The sequence below is a fragment of the Pleurodeles waltl genome, chromosome 3_1 (assembly GCF_031143425.1).
Source record: "Pleurodeles waltl isolate 20211129_DDA chromosome 3_1, aPleWal1.hap1.20221129, whole genome shotgun sequence".
Classification (NCBI taxonomy): Eukaryota; Metazoa; Chordata; class Amphibia; order Caudata; family Salamandridae; genus Pleurodeles; species Pleurodeles waltl.
In genome coordinates, this window is record NC_090440.1 from 1,944,995,807 (window position 1) to 1,945,019,165 (window position 23,359).

Here is a 23,359-nt window from a genome sequence, read left to right on the forward strand (position 1 = left end):
GGGGGAGCGAGACCGGGGTGATGGAGGGCTGCCTCCAAGGGAGGTTTAGAGGCGAGGGAGCGGAGAGGCCGCATGGTGGAGACCGGGTAGACGTGGAGGGGCCGGGGAGCATCCGTACAGGGGTGCGAGCTGCCCCCCGTGCTTGTGGCATCTTAACCTAGCCACCAGGACTCCGAGTGCACTGGGGAGGCTGAGGATGGCGTGGGTATGTCCGGTGATGGTGAAGTGTACGATGGAGTGGTCTGACCATGTGAGGTCTAAGGTGTGGGTGTACCTAATTATGTTGCTTGATGAGAAAATGGGGTCCAGCGTGTGTCCTGTGATGTGGTGGGGTTGGTGACTAGCTGATGAGGCTGATGTTGTACAGTCTTTCCAGGAGGTTGGTGAAGCTGGTGTGGGTGGGGCTGTCTAGTAGCGTTTGGATGTATGGCAAGAGGAGTGATAAATTCAGCGATGGCGTTGCCAAATCAGGTCTGTAGGCAAGGGTTCCTTTGATGGTGGTACTATTGCTGGTGTGGAGCTGGAAGTTAATGATTTTCAAGATGGGGGTGGTCTGGTCGTCGGTGATTGTGCAGGAGATCGACTCCTTGTGTATAATGCTGATGCTGCCTCCATGTTTGTTGGTGTGATTTTGGTGTTTCATCTTGTAACCAGTGGGGGTTGCTGTGGTGATGTCCAGTGTGGAAGCTGGGGTGATCCAGGTTTCAGTGATGAAGGTTACGTCGGGGGGTTGAGGGTTGAGATGATATCCCAGATTTCGGTGGCATGCTTGCAGGTCAGTAAGTGACTACCCTTTGAGTAGATAGTTGGCATGGGCTGTATGTTGTGAGGCTTTTTTTTCTTCTTCTTTTTAAATTTAACTGCACCAAAACTATTTAAGAGAATTAAGCATGCTTCTATTCCCTTTTTTTATATATATATATCCAGCAACTATGGTATATATGTATCTATTAATATTTTCTATGTTGTTTAAATACTTTACACAGTGCTCCACAGACCAATAAATAAGCTCACTTAAAGGTAATTTGTGTCAAGGGTTGTAATGTCTTATAGAATGCGTACAATGGTTCATGTGCAAACATACACTCCGACAGGGCACGAGCAATCAAATGTCAATGCCACAGAGAGCTTGAATGCACATTTGGTTCCTGGTGCCCTGTTGGAGTTTACATTTGCAAGCGTCAGAGTTGTTGGGTGTTTTCAAGTGCATAAGGTTTCAGAGTTGTGCTCCAGTTGGTGCAGAAAACCTGATTAGCTGTCTGAACAGAAAAAATAGTTTTGTTTGAACCTTTTAAGGTGATAGCGAGACAACCTACAGCTTTGCAGTACAGAGTGGCAGTAGATGCTGAGTTTGTTGAAGGAAGATTGGTCCAGTACCGTGGTAGCTCGGTACGTGATGCACATTCCTTTATATGTGATGTCTAGCCGTCAGTTCAAGGGGTTGAGGACTGGTGAGATGTGCCTCGAGACTGGAAATTTGAGGAGCTGTCTAGCCAGTCTTCTCTTAAGCTTGTGAATTTGGAAGAAAGTGACAGAAGAATAGTCTGTTGGCCCAGTCGAGCAGTGGTGGTACAAAGGCAGTTTTGGTTCAACTTTTCTGTGGGATGGCTTGTTAATGGAAAATGTGATGCATGCATCTTGTGTAGAAGCGTTTTCTAGAAACGTAGTTTAATTGTGATAGGAGAGTTATTGGAGTCATGATCATGCCTAAGGCCCTCATTCTGACCTTGGCGGGCGGCGGAGGCCGCCCGCCAAAGTCCCGCCGTCAGATTACCGTTCCGCGGTCGAAAGACCGCGGCGGTCATTCTGACTTTCCCGCTGGGCTGGCGGGCGGTCGCCTTCAGACCGCCAGCCAGCCCAGCGGGAAAGAGGCTTCCACGATGAAGCCGGCTCGGAATCGAGCCGGCGGAGTGGAAGCTGTGCGACGGGTGCAGTTGCACCCGTCGCGTATTTCACTGTCTGCGCAGCAGACAGTGAAATACATGTAGGGGCCCTCTTACGGGGGCCCCTGCAATGCCCATGCCAGTGGCATGGGCACTGCAGGGGCCCCCAGGGGCCCCGCGACCCCCCCTACCGCCATCCGGATCCCGGCGGTCCGACCGCCGGGATCTGGATGGCGGTAGGGGGGGTCGGAATCCCCGCGGCGGTGCAGCAAGCTGCGCCGCCGTGGAGGATTCAATGGGGCGGCGGTACACTGGCGGGAGCCCGCTAGTGGTGCCGGTCCGACCGCGGCTTTACCGCCGCGGTCGGAATCCCCATTGGAGCACCGCCGGCCTGTCGGCGGTGCTCCCGCGGTCCTCCGCCCTGGCGGTCAAAGACCGCCAGGGTCAGAATGACCACCTAAGTCTCTTACTTGAGTTAAGTGGACAGGTGGGAAGTGTAATTCTTGTCAAGGGTAGGAAAAATCACTTTGCACAAACAAGTATTTCGTTTTTCTGGAGGGGTTTAGTTTAATGTGATTAGAAAGCATCCAGCGGTCAGCTACTTGGAGTACATCGGTGGAAACTCTATGGGTTTTCTAGCTTCAGTATGATTTGTGTCATCAGCATGGTTGTAACAGCTAAGGTTGAAGGAGGAGGAGCAGCAACCAGATAGAGGGCAGTGATAAACTTTGATGGGAAGAGGGACAATGATAGAGCCTTGAGGGGCACCTACAATGGAGAAGAATTGTTCAGAGAAGACGTGATGTAATGTGGGATCCTCCGAGGTAAGCCACTTCAGGGCAGGCCCTCGGTTACTTTTGACATTAAGTCCTTGAAGCGATGCGTGTTAATGGGCGGTGCCCAAGACACAGGATAGATCGAGCTATGCTAAAGATTTGAAAAGTGTGGTTGTTACCCAGTAGGGTGTCCTATCACTTGGATCAGCGTAATCTGGTGATATTATGGGCCAACAAAAGAGAATCAGAAGAGCATTGTTTTCAGTTTCTCCCTGATCAGGAGTCAGTCTAAAAATGGGTGAGGAATTTGTTCTAGAGTATGGCTGAGCATTAAGAGAGAGCACACATTGGTATCTGGAGCGTTTGATCTGAGGATGTCAACCAGTAGAAATTATGAACTAAGATTGCAAGGGAGCAGTGTATGTGAAACTTTGCCCAAGACAAATAGGCACAGCCCGATATACTGTTCTGTGCATCAAGGAGAAGGATTGGGCACTTTTATCCAGTTCAGTTCCCTAAAGTGGGACATCATAGACGTCATAGGAGGAAAATTCAGAATAAGGCGTGCTGCAATGTTTTTTATATTATCTGAAATCAACGTGTAAGGTAATCGGCTATACCCAAATAGTTTCCGTACTCTAGTCTAGACAAAATAGGCACATGAACTAAAGTTCTTAGTGGCCTGAGGGACAAAGTAAAGATTTCTTTCAAGGTCCTCAGGGTAGCAAATCAATTTGCTGAGAGGGTGGTAATCTCTTTAACAAAGACAGGTTTTGGTCAGCGAATAAACTTCGGTTTGGCTGACCTGACAGGCGTGGGGTTACCACCTGGTTCAGAAGACCACCAAGCGGGGGACCAAGGTAAGTCATGTTTGCCAATGATAATGACTGCTCTATTCTTGGCATTGAGTGTCAGACAGTTCTGTCATCACTCTGGCCACTGCAGACATGCAGTTGGTGAGTTGCAGAGAATAGTTGGTCTAAGGATGATCTTGGTGGTTGTGGTAAGACAGTCTCAAAACCAAAAGCGCAGACTTATGACCATAGGGGGCTATATATACATTACTTAATGTTGGGTTTCGGGAAGAGTAGTGAGATATTCCACGTGATAAAGATGGACTGCAATAAAACAGTGGTATGAAAACTGGTTGGGTTCTATCCATCAAAAAGAATGAAGTCACTAAAGAGCTTCTTTAGAGAGTCCAAGATCGGAGTCTAGAGAGCAGAATTATTTGAGAGAGACTATCGAACATGGCCGACAGACCCAAAAGTCAAACAGCTGGATGGACTTCAGTGGCTGCAGCCTACTAGTTGGGCCCAGTCACATGTTCCCTACTAAAGTGCATGCTTTTTAATTCCAAATTATTATGACTGGCGTCTTGTAAGCCAGTTTTTGGTGCGACCAAGAGCACAGTCGTGGGAAGCAATGCGAAAGGATCAACTTATCCCAGACACTTCTAAAACACTTGACGTGTTTCTGACAGCCATGCTGCAGTAACACCCAGCGACTGCTGGTGTCATGGGACTTTTTGACTGAGAAATGTGATCTAAAACAAGATTACAGCGTATAGGCAACTTGATCTAAAGACATCTCAAGTGAATGTAGGTTCCTGTTATCATATGTCTATTGCAGTCTTGACATAAGGGAGCTGACGTCTGTCTAGGCCCAGCCACAGTATTTTCAGATTATTAGCCGTTTGTTATTCACAGAGTACTAATGTAGAAGAATACCAACTTTGTTGTATCTTAATACTAGGAGTACGATTTTGTAGCAGTAATAGTAGATTTATTTAGCATCACACAGTTCTTTTAGTGATGATTCGAGGCCAGGTATTCTGGTTCCACAGAAAGCATTGTAGGCGATGGATCCCCTCCACACACTAAGGGCCTGATTCTAACTTTGGAGGACGGTGTTAAACCGTCCCAAAAGTGGCGGATATACCACCTACCGTATTACGAGTCCATTATATCCTATGGAACTCGTAATACGGTAGGTGGTATATCCGCCACTTTTGGGACGGTTTAACACCGTCCTCCAAAGTTAGAATCAGGCCCTAAGTCGTTTAACAGGTAATAGTGACCCGGTCGGGCTAGTAGGCTCTTACAGTGCCATCTGTGTGTGCACCTACGAACTCCTGATTGCAGGTTTTCAGTAATCCCACAGTTTGAGCGTTGACTTTTTTCTCAATAAGCACGTTTTTATCCTCCTTTGTATATAGTCTGTATTTTCTTTTGTTTATTACAATCAGGCGAGTACCACCAATGAACAAAAGGCACTTAACTTTTCAGACACAGACATTACCTCTTGTTTAGTGTTTCCGATAAAGTGAAACTTGAGTGAAGAGCTATGAAAGGCAGTGTTTCATATTTGAAACATTTGCCTGATTGATGTTCCACTGGTTCATTTTGTATTCATTTCAACCAATCTTTGCAAAGCCTGTCAAAAGTGGGGTAATGAGAGCTGGTTGAGTCTGATATTGATGCATGTTGGAAGCAAAAAGAAAACTGTTTATAAGACGGAGCTGGTTTCTTTTTATTTTAATGGGCTAAGTGCTAAATGAAGATGAGGTTGGTTTGTAAAGCTCTCTGAGTAACTTTTTTTTTTTTTAATCCTTTGTTTTAGATATTGCGGTGGAGTTACTTCAGAAGAATGCTCCCAGCCCCATCCGACGGTTGCAGAAGAAGTATGCCTCTCATGTTGCTCGGTGAGTCCCAGGCAGCCCCTGCTAAGTAGCCAGGGGTTTAGTTCAAGAGTAAGCCAGCTGCACATGTGCAAGGAGGGCCCTCTGGCCTGGGAATCTAATCGCTGTCTTCTGGGCCAGATGTTAACTGTACATTGTCCCAGCTCGGGTCCAGTTGCTACTGGTCAGATGGGTACTTCCAGGAAAAGGTCTCTTGCAGGTTATCTCCCTGTAACCATGCATGTCAACCATCGGACCCTTGGAGTCCACTTCCTTGCCCTGGGTACAAAAGGAAGCAGGTGAATTTTAGACTGCAGGTCCAGTTCTCTTCTTATCTTCTGCAGGTCCAGAAAGCGCTCTGAAGACGATGCTACATTTATGACGGTCACTAACTAGTGGATGGGTGTAACTCCTAGCCCCTTCCTAACAAGTGGGGTGAAAGTTCCAAAGGGTAGCGCTACCTAATTTTGCAGCATTTACTATCTGCCTTACTGCAAACATGTCCAAAATGCCACCTATCAGGGTGTTTTCAGGATGACAAAATTCTTTGACCATAATAAACTTGGGCTCTGAGGGCATGCGCAGGGAGTGTACTATGACAACCCTAGTGTCCTCCCACATATAACGCGAAAATGCAGTTGTGACTGGCACTGTACCACAGCAGACCCAGAGACAGAAGTCTGTAGGACAAAACTAGAGTCCTTCAGCAACCAAACAGGGGATACACAAGGATTGTCTTGGCATCCTGTTCTCTTCCTTCCAGATGTGCCCCAAATTTCACATGTGGGGTAATAGGTCTGTCGAAGTGGATTAGCTTTGACACTGGTCTGTCAAAAGTAAGCCCCAACCCTCATATTCTGTGGCGTACAGAAGTCATCTCTGCCCACTGAGGTTTATTTACTACTGGGGGCCATTTAACCCCTATTTCAGACCTAATCTAAAAGTTACTTTCTCTAATAAATGTATTAAAAGTCTGACTTCACAAATGAACTGCATTTCTACTAACTATTAAAACAGCAGTTTCATTATATGGTCGAGCGCACAAAGTGCTCTGTCCCTGGTGTAATCTCTCTGTGGTCTTTCAACCATGCCCATCAGTTTGGCTGGTTCGTGGGCTTGCCTTTTAAAATTTGCTTGGTTTTAATTAGTGAAAAGCACTCAGACGTCATACCTTTTCTGGTGTTTAGCCTGCCTCGAGCGCACCAGCCATCTACTGAAAACATAAGAGGCTCCATGTTTTCGGTATTGTTTCTGGACTACTTTTTCTCTCTATTTCGTATGTAGCACGTTCTCGCTGGGCAGTGGTCATGCGCTCTGCATGACATCGACCCTGTTAAATGGATATTTGCACTTTTGCCGGTTACATGGATAATTGCACTTATGCCGATATGTTTCACTGCAAGCAAACTTCTGTTTCTTTTTGTGGGTCTGCTTTGCGCTCATGATAGCCGTCGGCTCGCTTACGTGAAACTGTTTTACTTTTCCTTTTCAGTTTGTGGCAAGTAAAGTTTGGTTAGGCGTTAACAACGCTAATAGCTTTAACTTGAGCAAACGCAAGACCCATTGCATTTAAAATGCTTGCTTTTCTAGCTGTTCCCTTTCCTGAGTTATCAGTATTAGTCTTTCAATCAATACTCTTTCTACACAGAACTGCTAGGCCTGCCACAGTGATCCTTGCTGTCCTCTTTGGGCTTCCCCCTGACCTGTCCTTCCTTCTACTCACTCACATACATAATCTCTATGAAGGCCTCTGTCTACCCCCTTCAGCCCTCCCTTCACCTCTGCTCTCACAATGACTCGGGTCTGTGCCCTAACGTAAACTGCTTTTCTGCTTGTAGGAAGCTGGCCTGGTGTGCGGTGGGTACCGAAGGTACTTAAACCTTATACCAGGTCCAGGTATCCCCTATTAGTGTATTGTTTAGAAGCCACCTCTCTACAGGTAGCTGTGGATGAGCAGCCAAAGCTTATCTAGGAGACATGCAAAGTTCATGCCTTACCACTGTTGTCACACAGTCCTTACACACATGAAAGAAAACGCTGAGGTGTTCAAAAATAAAGGTACTTTACTTTTGGGGCAAATTCTCACAAAATACTAGAAGGGCAATCCTCCAATAGGAGGAAAGTAATACACTAAATATGTACACTAGCAATCAGAAATAGGCATAGAAAAGGTTAGAAAACAGTGCAAATAGCAATAACCAATAGTGACCCTGGGGGAGCACAAACCATATATTACAAAAATGAATACGAACACAAGACATCCACCTATGTAAGTGGAATATGTAGAGGGGAGCTGGGAGTACTAGAAACCCACAGAGGTAAGTAACACAGTACCCCCGAGGGACCAGGAAAGCAGGAGTAAATCACTGGGATTTACCCAAACCACCCAAAAGGAGGAAAAGACACCCAGAGAACACTGCAAGAAACCAGCGGTAGATTTCAGAATACCTGTGAAGAGAGGGGACCAAGTCCAAGAGTCTCAGTGGAGTCCAGGAGGAGTAGGATCTACTACCCACCCAGCTGTACTTGCAGAAGTTGGTTGACAGTGATGAACTGGTCAGCACTGCACCTGTGAAGCCGGAGAAGAGTTCCTGATAGATGCAGAAGATGTCCTACGCTGGAGTGAAGATTGCAGACAATTGTTGATGTAGGAATTCCACCAACAAGCATTGGCAAAGACAAACTAGTGGGTTGTGAAAAGAATGGTGCTGCTGCGGACCAGCAAGGCCCAGGAGGACTCAACTCGGGGGGGCACAGGGGACCCTCTGTGTTGCAGAGAGTCCACAGGAGCAGATGCAGCACCCACAGGAGTCCCACGGGGACACAGGAGTTGCAGAAGGAGCCCACGCAGCACTACCAGAGAGGATCCCATGCCGCCGGAGAACCACACATTGCCGGGGAAATGTTGCAAAGCTGGCAGGATTCGTGGAAACAAAGTTGCAGAAGAGTCTTCTTCATTTATTGCAGCGTTGTCGGTTCCTGGAGGGTCCAGTCACTGTTCCAGTGGCTAGAATTCGAAGTGGAGGTTGCACAGGAATCCTGCTGGAGTCTTGCAAGCCGAATCTGAGGACCCATTCAACAGAGAGACCCTAAATAGCCCTGAAAGGGGGATTGGTCACCTAACCAGGTAAGCACCTATCAGTAGGGGGCTGTCACCTGCCTGGACTGGCCACTCAGATGCTCCCAGAGTTCCCTGCCAACCTTGAAAACAAGATGGCAGAACCCAGAGACCCTCTGGAGGAGCTCTGAGCACCACCCCTGGGGTGGAGATGGACAGGGGAGTGATCACTCCCCTTTCCGTTGTCCAGTTTTGCGCCACAGCAGGGACTTTGGGAGGGAAGGGGCGGCCCCTGAACAGGTGTGGACTGGTTTATGCATGGTGGGGACCAAATGTGCCCTTGAAAGCATACCAGTGGCTTGGGGATGCTACTCCTCCCAAGCCAGTCACACATTTCCAAAGCGAGAGGGTGTTACCTCCCTCTCCACCAAAAAATCCTTTTGTTCTTCCTTCCTGGGCTTGATCAGATCAAGCAGCAGGAGGGTAGAAACCTGTCTGAGGGGTGGCAGCAGCTCGGTCTGCCCAGAACACCCTGTGAGACTGGTGGTAGCAATGCTGGAGGTCCTCTTAAGGAGCTCCCAGAGTGCATGGAATAATGCTTCCAATACTGGCAACAGTATTGTGGTATGATTCCAACATGTTTGATACCAAACATGCCCAGGTTCGGAGTTACCATTATGTAGCTGGACATAGGTAGTGACCTATGTCCAGTACACGTGTAAAATGGCATCCCTGCACTCACAAAGCCCAGGAAAATGGATCTGGAGTTTTTTGGGGCACCTCTGCAAGTGCAGGGGTGCCCTCACACTTAGGTACCTGCACCCTGCCCTCTGGACTGAGGGCCTACCATAGGGGTGACCTGTAGTGAAAACGGGTGCATGCACCCATTTCACGCAGACTGCAATGGCAGGCCTGCAGATCCCTTTGCATGGGCTCCCTAAGGGTGGAAGAATAACTGCTGCAGCCCATAGGGATCCCCTGGAACACCAAAGCCCTGGGTACCTAAGTACCATATACTAGGGACTTACATGGGGGGACCAGTATGCCAATTGTGGAAAGAAAAAGGTACAGTTTACAGGAGTAAACATAACTACTGGGGTCCTGGTTAGCAGGATCCCAGTAGACACAGTCAAACACACTGACAACAGGCAGAAAATGGGGGGTGGCCATGCCAAGAAAGTGGCTACTTTCCTACACTACTATTAGCCGACTTTCCTGGGTCTCTGCCTCTCAATTCCGCTTGTCTTGCAGTCTTACTAAATATGATTGGCCCATGTAGCCTGTCAGCCCAACCTCCTGAACTTTGCTGCCTGCCTTTTCCTCTGCAAGGCGTTTCCTATCTGGTTGCCATTATGACTGCCTTCTATCATTTGTCATTCTATTGCCGCAGCAGAACAAGGCTTGCTGGTGTCTATGCTTGGTGTGGATGGTTAGATCACCAAAGTTATTTCTATATGTATAGAGTAGGGCAATACCTCAGGATGCATTTGATCCGAAGCACAATATTTCCTCACTATAAGAATCAACACATTGCTGCTGCCCCTGGCTGTGTTTCAGTAGCACAGAATAAGGAAAGACCCTTCTCATTCTGAAAGGTACTTGAGCCAAGCACCACCCTCGGGAAGGTTGAGTATGTGCTTTCTAGTCCTAACCTGTAGATGGACAGTGTTCTCCTCCAAGCTGGTTCCCTTGGAGACCCCTAGACGCCTTTTGATTTCATCTGCAGGAAGGCACTGCAATGTCTTTCAGTTCCCATCCTCTGCTGTGTTCTGTGTTTCGTATGCATCGACAGCAGACAGTAACATCTTGTCTCCTCTCCTATAGGACTGGAGCCTATTCACTGACCCCAAGGAGTTTTTCCAAGTTCTCAGTTGGCTGGAGGGCCGGTAAGTGTGCAGAGATTGCTAGCATTGTTTGCTCTATTTAAGTCAGACCAGAAACCATATTTATCAGATCTGTATGACTGCATCAGCACTAATTCGGTGTACAAAGGCACACAGCTTGCAATCCGCTCCTTTTCTGGGATGGATTCTTTAAGAGGGAAAATCATGGGCGTAGATCTTGTGGATAGTGCCCAGCATATCATGTTTCGCTGCACATATGTGACATTAAGATGGAATAAGTTCATACTGACATACTTGGAAAGGATTGCTTTCTTATACATTAGCCTCGTACCTAAGACTTTAATTGAACTGAAAGCATGTACTACTTAAGCTGCCTATATGCACAATGACTGTTTTTTAGGTTCTGTTTTTGGGAATTGTGCCTCCAGTACGTTTTAAGTCGAGCGCGCAAGCTCTCTGACATGTTGTAAACTATCTGTGGGCTTTTAGCCACACCCATCACTATCACGTGTTCCTGGCCTTGCCTTTCAAAAATCCTTTATCATCATTGGTAAAAGCTTTACGCTTGTCCCTCCTTGGGAGGCGGTTTGGTTACTGCCTTGCAGACTGACACTGTTATACAGATAATTGCACATTTGCTGATACGTTTGACTGTGAGCGAACTTAATTTTCCTTTTGTCTCTCCCTCGCACTCATGCCGGCCGTGGTGCTTAAAATCGGCTGCTTATGTGAACTGTTTTAATTTTCAATTTATGTGGCAAGAAAAGTCCAGTTAGGAATTTACAATGTTAAAAGCTATAAATCGAGCAAACGCAAAACCCATTGCATTGCAAATGTTTGTTTGAGAGTGGTCTCAAGTTGAAGTTTTATAGATTGTGGTCATGCTTACAGCTTTTGGTATTCTTACAACATCTTGTTTTTATTTGTATGGTACATTTCGTTAATTTGTAAAATTTGACATGTTGATAGTACTAGCTATTTCCTCTTTTCAGGGTAGCAGAACAGCAGGGCCGGAGTCGTGGGTGGTTCACCTACACTGATCTGTGTGTGCTTCTGGAGCAGTGTGTGTGGCAGCAGGCCCTCAGCCAGTTCTATCATCATGTTGCCAAGGTAAGGGTCCTGGCGTCAGACATACATATATTTTCACAATTGACGATTAATGGCTACCGCGGTCCTTTCTTCTAAGCTTAGCAGATGTTATTGGGGTGGCCTGGTTTCTGTTTTCAGGTTTTCTTCGGGTAGTTTGCTTCTAGATAATGTACTTAGCAAGCACCATTGATGTAGTAAATTTTCTGTTTCCTTTCACGGCCAGCTGATTTGGGAACGCATCTCTTCTACAGTGCTCATTGGGTGTTCTGACATTAAATTACCCCTTTACTCTCACAGAATGTTTGTCATGTACGTTTTGGCCTTGTTGGTGGCTATGCCATTAATGATAGCTTATTTTCGTGTGCGAGTGGGCTTGCGTGTATTAATGGATGTCTTGTGTTTTTTTCGCAGTTGGCATGCATTTTGGGAGTTGTATATCTGGCCGGTGTCGCCACTCTCTTTGCATCTGTTGCCGTGGTGCACCAAGTGGCTCATGTGAAAAATGTCTCCATAGCCGTGGCCCCATCTAGGGAACCCCTTTTGGACGACGCATCACTGCTGAGTCCCCAGGCACCACATCTGATCCTGAGCCCCTAAGCAAGTCTTCAGCTTCCTAACCCACAGCAACCTCTTCAGACCCTCCTGGCTCCATCCTCCAGCCGCCCACCAGATATCGCACTGTCCTCCAACCATGATAGCGGTCCTCCTGTTAGATCGGTCACTCGGCCACGTCTTTTGGAGAACGACACCCTGGAGAAGCGATCTGGTGTCACTGCTACTGTGCTTTACCTCTGGGGCTCTGTTCTAACAGCACTGACCTACAACGAAATGCCCGATTCTGAGGAGGAACTCATGCAGACCACCACCCGCTGCCCTAAATGTCAAAGATGTCAACAAGGCTCTCGTTTATCTGGACCTCACCCCAAATTTAACCATTCTGAATCCTTCCGTCATGTTGGTCGCATTCAATCTGGACTTGTCTCCCCTGGATCCCTCGCAACTACCCTGTGCAAAGGTTTCTCCTTCACCAACAGACCTAACAACTGGAACCCCTCCCCAGGTTTGGCCCCAGACAGCCTTCACATAGCAGCGGACTTCATGAATCCCCTGGTCCTGAAACAGTGCTCCCTGAAAACAGAGACTGACTTCAGCCGCTTGAAAACTTTAGTTGTTGCAGGATGAGAATGGTACATGTGACTAACTGAGAAATAACATTGGTAAACTGGCTCATGCTTGCGCATGCTTGCTGCCTGCCCAGTACTGAAGTGCAACGCCTGCTGCTAAAAAGATTTTGGTAAGCTCAGTGAGCTTCATAGCAGATCTTACTGTAATACCGAGTAGCAAATAGAAAGGCGGCTTTGCAGTTGTTGCATCTCCCTACTGCACAGGCGCTTGTCTCTTTATGCATTTAGACACATTAGCACACTCCACAGGTAAGTGGGGAGTGCATTCACATAATAAACCATATTGGGAAAGTTGTTGGTCTTTCTGCAGAGGTATTACTCTGAGTTTTGTTAGAAAACAATTGTTAGACCCCACATTTTGGCTTCCATCAAGTTCTTGATTTGCAGTCTTCTATTTACCTGGCAGGTCATAGGGCACTAGGATTGTGTATGTGCAGTGAAAGTTATAGGGGTGATGGAATCCTGTTGTTCCTTAGGCCCTATTGCAGTTGAACATTGTACTCGGCTGCAAGAGCTGCTGCCAGTTTGTCTTGAAGAGGAAAATAAAGAGCAGGAAGATCAAAAACAGTTCTGCTTAGGGGATGTAGCCAGATCATGTCCATCGCTTGTTACTTGCAGATAAAATCTCCAAGTATCAGGAGCGCTTACTAACTTTAACTTAGTAGGTGCAGATGGTTTGCAGGTTAATTTAAACCCTGCATGGAAAGGCTTTTTCCTCTAAACCAAGTGGCCTTCCTTTGGCCATCATGTATCCTGATTGCGCGGCAACTAGCTGCAATCCATCAAAGTAGGCAATCCACTTTTTTGAGGCGGTGGAACAAAAATGGTCAGGAAATGTGTATTTTAGTTTTTTTTTTTAAATCCCTGGAAGATAGTCTTCCTGCATGAAACTTTAGGAAGGTGGGATGTTCTAAGTGGACCTTTGCCCACGCACCTCCTACTCTCAAACTCTCATTTCTGTGATCTGTCCCTGGTTGACTTGACTGCATACTGTTTCACACTAACACAGTCTTCAGCTTCCTAACCCACAGCAACCTCTTCAGACCCTCCTGGCTCCATCCTCCAGCCGCCCACCAGATATCGCACTGTCCTCCAACCATGTAATGCTCACCTCTAGAACTCTGCCTTGAGCACATCTTTCCTAATATGTGGGTTTATATAGCTTCACAAATTGCTTTCACAACATCACGTTATTTGTTCTCAAAGTAATATTTTACACCTAAATTGTGTCCTTTTCTAGAAGTCTCCAATAAATGCTTTGACTGTTGAAGAGTTGAGTCTTCTGTGGTATGATTCTTGTCCCAACACATTCTATGGGAGCCCCACCTGCTCTTCTTGGACAGCAGTACTGGTGGGGGGTGGGGGGTGGAAGGGGGGGGGACTTGTTCTGTTTACATGGGATATTGTATTAGTTTTGGCATCGTTCACAAACATACCCTGCCACGTTGCACATATCTGATACTAAACACGATCACCACTGTTCACAATATTAACAATCAGTGAGTACAAGTTATTACAGTCGCTCTTGGAACCATTCAAGGAGGTGGTCTTTTGTGGGGAGGATACACCAGCTTTCTAGACAGGTCTTTTCAAGTTCTGCTCCGGTGTAGCGGGCGCAGGCGAGGGGAGTGCGTGGGCACCGCCTCGTTGCCAAATGTAGAGGGCACAGGCCGGTATAATTTCACGGTCTGTCGCCCGCGTGTCTCAGGAGCCGCAATAAAACACGCACACACGCGCTCTGTAGTTCAAGCGCAGAAAAGACCTTGCGGCCCCGCCTCTGTTTATTTTTAAGCCCCTCGCTCTGGACTCCGTAATTCATCACGGAGTGGGGCATTGCGCACAAGTAGCGCCCGGGAGGCTCGTTACAACGTTGTGAGAGCGGTGGATGAAGTTCCTGGTGAAACTTATTCTATCCTGTAGTGTATGAATGTGATGGGTCCTTGTCTGGTGGCAGTAAATTGTTGTGAGTGCAGAAATGTGTTGGATTTCTGTGTGGGAAAGTCCAGGGATCTGCAGGCAGCCACAATTTTCCTACCACCTAGCGTTTTTCTAAGGCTCCATAGAAGAACGTTCCCTCACCTGTTTGGGTGTGCAAGTGACCATGACAAGGGAGGGCCCAAAATGTAATGATGAGCGATCAAAATTACCTATCACAAAACCAGCTGGTTTTGTCAGATGTTCACCTGTGTCTTTGGTCTTGGGCTCCGTCGCCATATAAGGGAAGCTACCAAACCCAGAAATTCTCATAAAATAGACACCCGGGCAGTCCATGGAGATGTGGCGTCTGTGGATCCCACAAACGTAGCTTACCCACAATACCCCGCGAAGGTGATACAGTCATTAGAAACACTATTTTTCCTTTCTTCTCCTTTATGTAAACTACAAAAATGTGCAGGGATCCACAAAAACCCTACCACCCTTTCTTTCTCTACTTGGCCTGATAAAAACACAACTCCTCTTGTTTGCCTGTGTCTAGTTTCTGCATTACGAACAGCTAACTCCAGGTTCAACAGCAGCCCTCATGCAAGGACTACCAGACCCTTGTGTGATCCATTCCTGTCACAGGCAGTAAGCCCAGGCACGCATATGGGATAGCGTTTTTATCGGTGCAACTTGGGGAACGGTAGGCGGTAAGATGTTTATGGATCCATGCATATTTCTGTAGTTTAATTCACAGTAATTGCAAGGAATACGTGCTTTTATTCAATGTTATACCTTTGCATGGTATTCTGTGTTGAAATACTTTGTGGAAACCATGCAAGCCACCCCTCTGTGCACTCCCCTGGGTATCTATTCTTTAGAACTGACTGGGTTTTGTAGGGTGTCCATAAATGGTTTTAGATCCCAGGCTTAATTAGCACACTCACCTCAGTTATCCTTATTGTTACAGTACCTTTTGGGGCCTTCTCTGTTGCAGTCACTTGGCCTACCGGCACAAGCAAGGTACCATTGACTTCGGGGAATGTTGGGTGGAAGGACGTTTGTGTCTCCCCTCAGATTTCAGAACTTTGCATCACTGAAATGTGATCAACATGTTATTTCAGACAAATTTCGAAGTGTGCAATGGATTTTTCAATATATTCAATTCTACTCTATTCCTCTCTCTTCTCCACTCTAACCTGCACTATGCTCCTGCCATATGACAGTCCATTTACATCACTTGATGCTTGTTGTTGTTTCTGTCTTGGCTTGTGTGTGTGCGTGTTTCTTTCTCACACTTCACCTTTTAGTCTGCAAATTGTTACTCTCCTGCTGCTACTGCATTGACTTAATAGTGTTGTATTCAAGTTCTAACGTGTAGTCCTTTTGAGGTCGAGCATAGCAGTGTGCAAGTGCTGCTTTTCTGACGTGGTGTCATCTATTTGGGCTTTTAGCCATGCCCATCACTATTGATCGTTCATAGTTATTTGTTATCAATGGTAAATGCTTTACGATTGTCCCTCCTCGTGGCGGTTTGGTAACTGCCTTGGACATCGAGCTTGTATTACTTTTCATTTCAAATTTATATGGAACGAAAAGTTTGCTTAGGAGTTTACAATGCTAATAGCTCTACCTCAAGCAAATGTGAGACCAATTGCATTGGAAATGTGTAGGAAGTTGGCTCTGTATATACTATCTCAAAGTGAGAGATAGTGTGCACAGAGTCCAAGGGTTCCCCTTAGAGGTTGATAGTGGCAGTAATAGATAATACTAATGCTCTATTTGTGGTAGTGTGGTCGAGCAGTAGGCTTATCAGAGGGTAGTGTTAAGCATTTGTTGTACACACACGGGCAATAAATGAGAACACACACTCAAACTCCAGGCCAATAGGTTTTTATATAGAAAAATATTATTTTCTTAATTTATTTTAGAGCCACAAGATTCAGAATTCAAGTAAATACATAAATTGTAAGGTACTTGGCATAGGTAAATATTGAACTTTGGAGTAAAACAGTAATGTACACAGTTTTGGCAAAAATGGTAATAAGCTATTTTAAAAGTGGACACAGTGCAAAAATCAACAGTTCCTGGGGGAGGTAAGTACAAGTTAGTTTAGCAGGTAAGTAAAGCATGTACAAGTTCAGTCTTCAGGGCATAGGCAGCCCACGGTTGGGGGTTCAAGTCAACCCCAAACACCCAGAACCAGCAACACAGGGCTTGTCAGGTGTAGAGGTCAAACTAGGGCCCAAATAACATAGGCGCCTATGGAGACTAGTGGTGCTCCGGTTCCAGTCTGCTAGAAGGTAAGTACCTGCGTCCTCGGAGAGCAGACCAGGGGGGTTTTGTAGAGCACTGGCGGGGGGGTCACAAACAGGCACACAAAATACACCCTCAGTGGCACAGAGGCGGCTGGGTGAAGTTTGCAAAGTAGGTGTCGGGTTTTGCATTGAAAGCAGTGGAGGGGGGGGTGTGGTCTGGCTGTCGAAGAAAATGGCCGCCTGAGAAAAGCTGTCCGCGCGCCGGGCATGTCAAGCTGGCAAACAGAGGGTCTTCCCCCTGCGATCCTGACCCCTAGTGTGGCGTCCCGGCTGGCTGAGGGAGGGGGCCGCCGGAGGGGGCCTCCGGAGGGGCGAAGTTGTGGGACCCGAGCGACGGCAGACGCGTCCGGAGACGCGAGAGCAAATGCGGCCTCCGAGCTTCCACGGAGCCGCGGACTAAGGTGCGGTGCCACACGGGCCCGGGGGGCGTCGCGAGGGAGGCGCCCGGATCGGCCCTCTTCCGCCTCGGCTCCCCGGGTGCTGGAGCGCCGCACTGCCTCCTCATGCGGATGGAGGGAGAGGGGACCCGAGGAGGATGGACCACTGAGGAACCTAGGCCTGAGGACAACCACGACGACCACGGCGGAAAGGAAAAAAAGCAATATCACACAAGGACTAAATAGTGCCTGAAGGAGACCGCACGCTGAGGCGGTGAGACCCTCAAATAACATTATCTAATGACACCACCAGCAGCAAACAAAGGACATACTCCCCTCCCCCCCCACCCCCCCCCCCTTGTTTATGATCTAGCGCGCAAAGAATAAGAACCTCCACGACACCCAGAGGGGAGGCAGAGGAAAAGGGAGAAGGAAGACAAAAGGGAGACAGAGAAAGGATCTCAAAGAGCAACAGAGGGACAAAGATTTCTCACATAAGGAACGATAAAGAAGTAAAGAAGGGGGAGGAAAGCCGGAACAGGAAGAAGGAAGAGTAGAACAACACGTGTCGCACTACGCAACCCGATCCTCCAGCCAAACAGTCAATTGCCCTCCCACAAACAAGAACCATGATACTGGGTACCACAATAAGAGACTGATCTAAACTAAAACATAGACAACATACCCCCCCCCCCCGTTGCACGCTGCATCACACTCAAATTCATTGATCTCTATTCAGCTTTATATCAATGGACCTCTATCAGAAACTGAGCATATTCTAATCCTCTATAGATCACGCTCTAAAGCTTAGCAGACCACAGCAGATCCTATACCCCAAGGTCTGACCCATCCTTGGAAATCGAGGAAACTTTCCGTGGACCTACAAGTGCTAGCTCTTAAAATAATATCTCCTAATTGATTTCCACCCCTTGAGAACAATGCCCAACGACAAGACTGCAAGTAAACATTGTCGTCAACTGCTATTCTCAGAAGCCATTGCTCAACCCAAAGCTATGACGGCACAAACGGCATCACAGGGGCATACATCTCCCCCGGTAGATCAACCCGCACTACACGCCACAGACCGTATACTGCAAGAGATTGCCTCAGTTGGACGACGCCTGGAGGCAATGGACTTAAAAATAACAGACTTAACTTTAGCATCCTCCTCAATCCGCGCTGATATAGCAGGCTTCAGAGAAACAGCAAATAACCTAGATCAGCGCCTGTTGGCAGTAGAAGACCATATATCGACAACCCCTGATCAGGAAGAAGAACTAAAGTCCCTCAGAGCTAAACTTACTGAACTGGAGGACCGAAGTTGTAGAGACAATGTACGCTTTTTCGGCATACCGGAACAAAAAGAAGGATCAGATATCAAAACCTTTCTTAGCTCACTGCTGACCAACCACTTCAGCATAGAGTTTTCACCACCTCCAGAATTTCAGAGGGTGCACCGATTTGGTCCTTCACACAAAGCGTCTGCAAATAAACCACGCCCTATCATCGCATGTTTCCTGCGCCATGAACAAGCCCGCCAGGTCATCTCAACAGCTAAAGCACGACAACCGATATCACTGGATGGACACGAAATCAGAGTGTCAGCAGACTTCTCGAGGTTAACAAATGTCAGAAGAAGAGCCTTTCTTGCCCTACGTCCGCAATTGACATCTCTAGACATCAAGTATGGTCTTTTTGAACCAGCACGTATGTGGATCACACATCACAGCACATCCAGAGACTTCACTGACCCCGAGGACCTCAGCGCTTATCTACATAGTGTGACCCCGCAATCTATGGACACCGCCCCTGGCCGTCCGTACTCCCCAGCGCTGCATACAGAAACTGCTATTAGTCTGCCAACTCCATGTCCCCAGACTCAACGTCCCCCTTTGCAAAAAAGAGGCCGAGGATATGATCGGTCCCCAAAGACACAGGAATCCCGGGAGCACATCCTGCAAGCAGTGATTGATCACACTCAAGACACGGGCAGAGACAAATCCCGCTCCCCCCTGAAACCACCATCAGAAGATCAACATGCTGAACACTAAACCCCCAGTAAGACAGCTGCCCCGGAGATCCGGACCCGCTTCTAGAACATCTACTCTTCACCATGGGACAGATAAGTGACATGCCCATTCACCACATCTGCTGCTCACCCAATAGGGGAGTGGGGACCTACTAAAAACACATTTATCAAATGCTGATTGCCACAATGTAACACATAGAGATACTTGTAGAACAGCACAGCTAACTCTCAGGCATATAACAACTGCACTGAAGAGAGTAATCAGACTAACACAACTCGGTGTCATGGTGGCTCCAAGACTACCACAAGGGGCATGCTCCCGGACGAACACTCAAAATACAACACTGCAGGCCATCATAAGATACTAAGAATTCTCATATTCTAAGATGTCTTAACAGATGATAAGCACAGAACGTGTAGCGGGAGGTCCTGTGGCACATGTCCCCGGGACCGTCCCTCTCCCCCTCCCCCCTCCCTCCTCGTTCTTGGACCATAATATCTACCCCGGGCCCATGCCAGCCCACCCTGGCACCTCATGCACCTATTTATGCACCCACACGACTGCCCCCCCCCCGCCACCCTGGGAGGTCCCATGATACCAGGAAAGAAGCATCTATTCCCTCATCATGCCCCATTGATATAATACCCTACCGGCGCGCGGGCCTTACAGGTTAGACCTGCAGATTAGAAGGCTTTTAGACAGTAGTGAGTGTTTTCACCCTCTGACCAATTTCCATTTGCTATTCCTTTTTCCTTTTCTTATTTATTCTCTATTACTTTCACCAATTATTTTTAATCGCTGTCCATCTCTCTCTGCACACTCCACTCTATTTCTCTCCATCCTCCTCCCTCCCTCTCTTTTCTTTTCCCTTCTCCTCTATATTTTTCGTATTGTGACCAAGGGGAAGTCTCCCAACCTCCCAAGGCCTAACTGAACAAGAAATCCATATTCCTCGCCTCCCAGCACAGTCCTTACTTACTTACTGGTCCCACCACACGGACCATAACATATTCAATACACCATAAACCATGACACACCCGGCGCCCTCGGGATCGACAACCCCACTCACGGCACTGTCCTGGAATGTACACGGCATGACCCATTATATTAAACGACAGAAGATACTGTCCTATCTCCGCTCGAAACATACCGACATTGCTCTACTACAGGAAACACACCTCTCCTCGACGGAATCAGAGAAACTACGTAGAGATTGGGTGGGGAAAGTAATATACAGCGGAACACCACCCATGTTGGCAGGTACACAGGGAAGGGGAAGAAAATGTGAAGTGGCAATACTCCTGCGTCGCTCCCTGCAATTCCGACTAATTAAAACATGGCATGACCCAGAGGGACGCTACGTACTGCCTAAACTAGTGGTGGGATCCTCCACAATATGCATAGGCTCCATATACGCCCCCACCGGCTCGAAGCGCACCTTTTTCCTCTCCCTCAACCGTCTTCTGACACAGATAGGTGCCTCACAATATATTCTTGAGGGGGACTGGAACATAGTCCAAGATGCCATCCTAGACCGATCAATTGGTCTTGACGCGGGTAACAATGCAGATAGAGCCGTTTTCAAAGATATCCTCTCAGATCATGGCCTAATAGATTGTTGGCGTCTCTCCCACCCTTCCAATAGGGAATACACTTGTCAATAGAAATACTGGTAGCCGCACTATCAGACACTCTCCGGTAGTAATAGCCCTGGAACTCGGAATGATTACACCCAGCCGTAAACCCTGGCGCCTCCCTAACACTAGATACCGATCCCCGACTGGGAAGGAACAACTTAAGACCCATATGGCCACATACTTGAAGGACAATAAAGGCTCAGTGACCTCACCACAACTTCTCTGGGCTGCAGCGAAAGCAACTATCAGAGGGCAATTAATGAGAGATGCAGCTATCTCCAGTGCCAACAGACGGGCCCGACAACACACGGTAGAAGACACAATAACACAGGCCATGAGGAAATACACACAGCAACCCACCCCCCCCCCCCAATCGCCGCTCCCTAGAACAGGCTAAAATGGAGCTTAACACCCTCTACACCTCACAGGCAGAATATGCCCTACAACGGCTGAAGGGACGCCACTATGAACACGGGGAGAAAGCAGGCCGCTTACTGGCTGCTCAACTACGCCAACGGGAAACAGCACTTGTGTCGCTGTTGCAGGTTCTTTGAGTCTGGAGACAGGCCGGTAGGGCTGGGGCCAAGTCATTTGTCTCTGTCTTCTATGCAGGGCTTTCAGGTCAGCAGTCCATCTTCTTTAGGGCGTCAGGAAATCTATTTTCTTGGGCTCACAAGACTACATTTAGGGGTGTGTTTTAGGGCTGGAGGGTAGTATCCAATGGCTACTGTCCCTGACGGTGGCTACACCCTCCTTGTGCCGCCTCCTTTTGGGGAGGGGGGCACATCCCTAATCCTGTTGGGGGAAATCCTCCAAAGCAAGATGGATTTTCTAAGAAAGGGGTCACATCAGCTCAAGACACCTTAGGGGCTGTCCTGACTGGTGGGTGACTCCTCCTTGTTTTTCTCATTAACTCCTCCGGACTTGCCGCCAAATTGGGGGCTGTGTCCGGAGGGCAGGCATCACCACTAGCTGGAGTGCCCTGAGGCATTGTAACACAAATCCTGAACCTTTGAGGCTTACTGCTCGGTGTCACAGTTCCTGCAGGGGGGAGGTGTGAAGCACCTCCACCCAGTGCAGGCTTTGTTTCTGGCCTCTGAGAGCACAAAGGCTCTCACCCCAGGAGGACAGAAACTCGTCACTCAGTGGCAGGCTGGCACAGACCAGTCAGTCCTGCACTGAAGGACTGGGTAAAATACTGGAGTATCTCTAAGATGCCCGCTGTGTGCATTGTGTAATAAATCCAGCACTGGCATCAGTGTGGGTTGATTATTCTGAGAAGTTTGATACAAAACTTCCCAGTATTCAGTGTAGCCATTATGGAGCTGTGGAGTTCGTTTTGTCAAACTCCCAGACCGTATACTTAATATGGCCACACTGCACTTACAATGTCTAAAGATGGACTTAGACACTGTAGGGACATATTGCTTATGCAGCTATGCCCTCACCTGTGGTGTAGTGCACCCTGCCTTAGGGCTTTAAAGCCTGCTACAGGGATGACTTACCTATGCTACAGGCAGTATTTGGTTTGCATGGCATCCTGAGGGGGATGCCATGTCGACTTTGCCTTTTTCTCCCCACCAACACACACAATCTCCAATGGCAGCATGCATGTGTTAGGTGAGGAGTCCCTTAGGGTGGCACAAAACATGCTGCAACCCTTAGGGATCTTCCCTGGTCACAGGGCCCTTGGTACCACTGACACCTTTTACAAGGGACTTATCTGTGTGCCATGGGTGTGCCAATTGGGGAACAATGGTAAATTTTTAGTGAAAGAACACTGGTGCTGGGGCCTGGTTAGCAGGACCCCAGCACACTCTCAATTGAAGTCAGTATCAATATCAGGCAAAAAGTGGGGGGGTAACTGTAACAAGGAGCCATTTTCCTACAAAATGCTTCTTCGTACATGGTGTAATCCTTTATTTCCATGGCTGGAATATCAATATTTTCTATTTTGTCATAATTCCTTCCTTATGTATGATCTGAGTGTTTCAGAATGGCTGTTCTCCACTAAATGTAACTACAAGCCACACAGTGCCACTCCACCTTACTGAATGCAACACTATTCCACACCTCACTTCACACCACAAAATAGCACTCCATTCTATGCCAGTACACTCTAAGCTACACAATGTCACTCCCTGCAAACCCACGCCACACAATGGTACACCTCTCTATACCAATCCACACAATACTAATTCCACCAGCACCAAGCCACTACACTCTACACCACCAGTCTTCACATTTTTAAATGTGATGCCACTCCTTACCCCAGTACGGGAATAATAATTGTGGCCCCTTCTGAATTTTTCACAAATATTCAGTTCCATTGGCTATCTATCTCAACTGTTTCCATCATTGCAGACAACATCTGTTAAAGTTTTAAAACATGCATTCAAACACATGATGACAATCATACTATTTGGGTATGGCAGACACAACAAATTTGTAAAAGTATCCACAGTATGATTATTAGAAGTTGGGGTGGGCTCGGGCTTTTGAAGAGTACTTGTATTCCCTTCCCTTTTGGCACGCACTCCAAAGTTTGGATATAAATGACAAA

The 23,359-nt window shown here is 47.5% G+C and overlaps 1 long non-coding RNA gene across 1 annotated transcript; it reads left to right on the forward strand.

Annotated features, from left to right (window-relative positions):
• The first annotated feature begins 10,202 nt into the window (after positions 1-10,202).
• On the forward strand, positions 10,203-13,723 carry LOC138283484 (uncharacterized). The gene is made up of 3 exons (XR_011201268.1): positions 10,203-10,283; positions 11,234-11,351; positions 11,742-13,723. It is a non-coding gene; the product is annotated as an uncharacterized lncRNA (long non-coding RNA).
• Positions 13,724-23,359: the final 9,636 nt, after the last annotated feature.